At 40.9% G+C, this 5,809-nt stretch overlaps 1 pseudogene; it reads left to right on the top strand.

Moving 5' to 3' along the window:
• The first annotated feature begins 4,502 nt into the window (after positions 1–4,502).
• Positions 4,503–4,947, top strand: LOC108530782 (U1 small nuclear ribonucleoprotein C pseudogene; annotated as a pseudogene).
• Positions 4,948–5,809: the final 862 nt, after the last annotated feature.

The raw sequence follows: 5,809 nt of genomic DNA, 5'->3' as shown, positions 1-5,809 counted from the left end.
AAAAGGGGTTAAACAATTTATCTGTGGTGGCACAGGTAGTAACCTTTAGAGCCGGAAGTCAAATCCAGGCATTTTGCCTCCAGTATTTGTGCTTTAAGCACTCCATGACTTCACTGCTTACATTCACAAATAATAGATTATTCTTCCTTTAGGCTTGGGCTGGGGCTGCTTTCACATTTACAGTGCCATGGGTATTGGGACAGGAAGAGAATGACATAGTTTCCACTGAAACCTTATGCTTGCTAATTTCCCACCTTTCCTCCCTTCTTGAACACATACCACGTCCTTGGGTTGGAGCCCCTTCTCCACTCACATTGGACATAGAATCACTTGTCCAATCAGGTGAAAAATGAAGGATGCCCTGGAATTAATTTGTGAATGTGTGTGTGTGTGTGTGTGTGTGTGTGTGTGTGTGTGTGTGTGTGTGTGACAGAGAGACACACACACAGAGAGAGAGAGAAAGAGAGAGAGAGAGAGAGAAAGTGTGTGTGTACATGATGGGGAGTTCCAGGTAGACAGAACTGTGAATGTAAAACCTCTATTTTTGAGTCCACAGAAAGCATCTATTTCATGAGTATTATTCTACATAATACATTGAACACATTGTGTTAACTCATTAATGCAAAGTAAAAGTGGAAATTTTGTTTCTTTAAAAAAATATGAACTAATAAACTTTGCTAAAATCTTTTCTCTGCACCTATCAGAATTTGTAGGAGGCGAGTGCACACAGTCACTATCATGTGACACTTCTCTTGTACAAGCTCCTCTTCCACTTTCTCTACAGGCACATAATAAAATTCTCTTTTCTCCATAATATATGAAACTGGGAGTGTACTGGTGACATTTTGCAATATGGCATAACAACTGGTGAGTTTGGGAAGTAATGATGTAATTGAATTAGGCAAAACTACTAAAATTTGTATTTTTTCCCATGGAGTTCTGCCAACATTTCATTTTCTGTAATTCTGCAGAAGTAATATGAAACAAAATTGGACTTTTTCATCAACTGGAGAAATTGAAACATGTTTATCTAGTTGTTGTGGCATGCAAGATATTTTTTCGAGGCTTCAAGTTAGAAGGGAGTCAGAAATTTTGACGCTTTTTTGAAATTCTTGAAAAAGGCCTGGAATGAAAGTGGTAAGTAAATGACCATTATTAAGGAATCGTGAAATGGGAGTTTCTAGAAAGTGAAGAATCTTGGTAAACCAAAGTTGTTCTTAATAACAGAGATTAGAGGCCACATGGCAATGATAGTAATAAAGCAACAAAAATACTGCTGCCCCAGACACTCTCCCGCAGCTTCAGAGAGGTGGATTGATCTGAGCACTGAGAACATTTAAGTGTGGGAAACGTTTTACTCCAGCTTTAACTTCTTAATACAAGCTCCAGTTCCATGTGTCCCACTCAGGTCAACTGCCAGCACCATCAAAGCCCTTAAAAGTTTACTTGTCTTAATGACTTCAAGTTTCCCCTCCTCCTGGGCACCCATCATCCCTGACTCAAACCTGTAGACAAGCCAGACCATGTTCTGTCTCTTCAGAAAAGGAGCAGCTTGAACCATTCTACCCACTTCCAGCCTGGCTTCTAAATCTGGGGTCTCTTTGATAATACTCTCAGCCCAGTGGAGAGGAAAGCCTACTGGGGACAGCTAAAACTTGGCTTATCCTTCCTAGCACAGCCAGTCCAGAAGCCATGGGCCTGGAGATGGAATGGGTCCAAGTTCTCCCAAAGGCTTTTGTCTGAGAAACACTGGCTTAACTATGAAACAGCATTCTCTGCTGAGCTGAGAAATAGCTCCCCTGCCACCACCACCCAGGGAAGTCCATAGTAAGAACCCTTAGGAAATGGAAGAGGAACAGGTTAGAAGCCTGGGTGATTTTCAAGGGTGCTAAGTGGAAATCTTATATTTTTGTGATTACGAAAAAAGTTTCAGTCACATTCAAGTTCATGAGTAGTCAGTGCCTAAATGTAGACGTGAGATCTTCAACTGGGATGCATGAAATTCTTGAAATTGTACATAAAGGTGTGTGGTTGGGGGGTGTGTAAGCATGGGTGTAAGCGTGTGTGCATGTGTAAGCATTTTTTGAAAACAGAATCCGTATCCTCCATTGATTTCTCAAAGGAGTCTGCAACATCTCCTTCACCTCCACTGCCACCAAAGTTAAGAACCAGTGACTTAAAGGGATTGTAGATTTTTCTTCAGCTGGAAAGAATCTTGGATGGTATTTAGTTCATTTTTGCTCCCTTTAAAATTTTCTGATAAAAAATTGAGTCTGATTAGCATGGGCTGTTTTATAAATGTTGAAGTCTTCTAGGCTTTTTCTCTTCTGAAACACCTTCCAGATGGGTCTTGGAATATGCCTTGTGATGACATCAAGTAGGGCTGTGGTGATGGATCTACCCGTGTAAATGCATCTACACATGATCGTCTACCCATGTGTTCCAGAAGGGCTGCTGAGCGGGTGGCAGGCACACTCCTGTCCTCTGGTTTATTTTCATGTGTTTTAACTTGGAGCACAGAGATAGAACTGTGGTTCAGAACTCCAAGCCCCTTCATTTCAAAGGGAACTAGTGAGATTCATCCTTATGAGAAGAACCTGGCAAGTCCCCACAAATGACTTCACTGTGATGATTTTCATGACCTAACTTTACCCTGAATATTACAAATTTATTTCTTTTGCTTTTATGCTTAAAGCAGCTCAACAATGCATAATTCAAGATGATTATGGCTTGCAAAACCCTGTCTTCTCAACACAAATACTTAAAAAAGAAATCAGCTTGATACTTGGCACCCTTCACTGCAGCTGGGTTCACTGCTCCCAAGTCAGGTGTTTCCATTCAGTGAATGGAAGTTACGTATTAAGAGCAGAATGAGAAAACCACAGAATTCCAAATCTCCCCATAAGATTTCGCTGGGGCAAGATATAAAGCAGAATAGTCAGTTGATTCTTTCAATGTCTAAGTTAGAAGTGAGGCATTCTTATTAAGGCCTTTTATTAAGTAGAGTAGAAAATACTTGGCAACCATTGGCTGTAAGGGTGGAGGTGAGGGGAGAAGTTAAAGATAACTCCCAGGCTTCCGATTTGGTAATTGAGACCCACGAATGGAAGAAACTTGGGGAGATATAAATGGGCTCCATTATGGATATGTTGCATTTGGATTCAGGTGGGTAATTTAGTGTGCAGTTCACTATGAGGGTCTGAAGGAATGGGTTGGGCTAGAGATAGAATTTGGGAGCTATCAGTAAACCTACAGCCTATATACCACTGGGAGTTAAAGAAGAGGGTTTCAAAAAGGAGAACAATGATGCCAAGTATCTCAGAGGAGTCAACTAGGAAAGAACAAACTGTTCCCTGGGTTAAACAATGAGGATGTCATTGACGACCTTAGGACAAGCAGTTTCTGTGGATTTGAAGAGGCAGAAGCCAAGTCACATCTGATGAAGGACTGGATGGACAGCAAAGAAGTGGCAAAGCTGAATGGTGACCTCTCCAGAAGCCCAGATATAAAGAAGACAAATTGGAGTGATAGCTGAAGAAGGAATGTAGAATGGTGAGAGTTTTGCCTATCATTTTTTAGATTTAAAGAGACTCGAATATGATGAGAAGAAACCAGAAGGAGGGGGAAGTTGAAGAAACAGGAGAGAAAATGAATCTTTGATGGAAAAAATTCCTAGATGGATATGGAGAAGAGTAAATTCAAGAGCACCGTGGTGACACTGGCCTTGACACATTTGTCCTCCAAGACACCCAGGAAGGAAAAGAGAGATGCGGATAAGCTTGTGAGTGATAAGCTTCCCACTGAGGAAGCTCATCCCTGGTCATCTCAGTTTTATCAGTTAAAGAAAGTAGGGGTACTTAGGATAGGCTAGGGAGCATGAGAAGAACAGCAAAAGTTTGGACCTATCATGGAGAAGAGGGGAAAAGGGTAACTGACCAGGGACACAGATACAGATGGCTGGAAGCACTGGGGACCCAGATGAGACTGGAAATCCCAAATGTATAGTAGTAGCACCAGTCCACCTAGCTGTGTGTATTTCTCTGACACTTGGCTACCAGTGGGTAGCATGGAAGAAGATGGATATGTTTGGGTTAATCCAGGGTTGGAGATTTATAAGACAGGTTAATAGAAGGGGGTAAAAGAGATAAGGAAGCTGGGTTTTCTGGGTAGAAAGTAGTGAAGTGATAAGAATGGGACCTGGGCAGGAAAAGGAAGACATGAAACAGGAAAGGATGATACAAAACAGAAGTCTAGGGTAAAATGAAGTATACAAGTTGCTGAAGATCTTATGAAGATCAAAGAACAGGTATAATCAGAGTAGGGATGAAAAGTTCTAGAAAGACAGGATTGTATGGTCAGAGAATTCCTGGAATAAAATATTGTGGGTTTTCTTCCAAAACATTTTACTACTATTTTCATGTTATGCTGTAAGTTTGAAAAATGCATTACAAGGTCATCTCCAGGCATTGTGGAATGGAGTGGCCAACCTCCTTCAGAGCAACATGCCCAAGTCTTATTCTATCTACTGCAATACATAGCTCTCCCACAACTCTCCATCTGTGAGAAAGGCCCACTTCAGTGGTAGGAAACACAAAGAGAATGTGAAAGACTACTACCAGAAATGGATGGAAGAACAGGTTCAGAACCTGATTGCCTAAACAATGGCTGCATTTCAACCAATAAAGATACTTCCTACTCTATTCTCTGCTCCTCATCTGCAGGGGCAATGATACCACCTTCCCCCAGCCTTCCAGGTCCTCTTTGCCCAAATATAATGCCAGCACCCCATATGGGAGCCCTCCCATGATGCCAGTGATGGGCCTTCTTTTCATGGGATGATGCCAGTAGGACTTGCTCCTGGAATGAAGCCACATGGGAGGCCACATGTCAATGATGAGGCCTCCTGCCTGTCCCATGATGGTGCCTGCTTGGCCTAGAATGACTTGACCCCATGGTTAAGGATAGTACAGAGGCCTTGTATATCAGGTTTATATTACTTGTTCTACTTCACTAGGAGACCATGGTGCTGTGACTCTGGGTATTTTCTTAACAGCATGATAAGGAAGACTTTCTTTTCTTATCAAAGAGAGAATAGTTTTGGAGCGGAGAAGTGGACCAAAAACAGTAGTTTTTATTTGTATTGTGAAATGTGAAAATAAAATTGTTAACTCTTTTCATAAAAAAGAAACTACAACAACCAAAAAAATCCCAAAATGTATTACAAGTGAAAGTATATATGTTTGGTAACTTAAATTTATTATTTTGTATTATCTGTGCCTTTGGCTGTCTTCCATATGATAATCCCATTCTCTTTTCATTGAATAAGGAAAATGCAGATCAGGTCTTAAGAGTATCATATTTCTAATGCTTTCATTATTTTATATGTACAGTGATACTATTATCATTTTAAATAAAAGCTCTTGAGAAAGAAGCTAGTGTTTTCTATTTCAGCTGTTTCAGCAGCTGTTGTAAAGGTAAGCAAGTTTTCAATACACCTGCTTCCTCTGACTTTGTCCTTTCCCCTAAATTTAAGTTGATTATAGGAAAAATGTAGCCTATAAAGCTGAAGAGGACAGATCACATCAATAGAACCCACATGACAAGTGACTAATTGTAACAAAGTGGACCCATGGGATGATGGGGAAAGTTAGGGAGGTTGTGCACACCTTCATGACCTAGATTGGAAGCTGAGCCTGAAACCTAGTTAGATACATATGGGTTAGACGTGCATTGCCCATAAATGAAGTACTGGTCACTTCCATTCCATCTAAGGCTGCTTCAGCTGTACTTTTGGAAGAGACGTTAAGAA

The sequence above is a fragment of the Rhinopithecus bieti genome, unplaced genomic scaffold (genome assembly GCF_001698545.2).
Source record: "Rhinopithecus bieti isolate Rb0 unplaced genomic scaffold, ASM169854v2 scaffold_8886, whole genome shotgun sequence".
Classification (NCBI taxonomy): domain Eukaryota; kingdom Metazoa; phylum Chordata; class Mammalia; order Primates; family Cercopithecidae; genus Rhinopithecus; species Rhinopithecus bieti.
The sequence above is the reverse complement of the archived record's forward strand: the minus strand, read 5'-3'. Positions and strand labels throughout refer to the sequence as shown.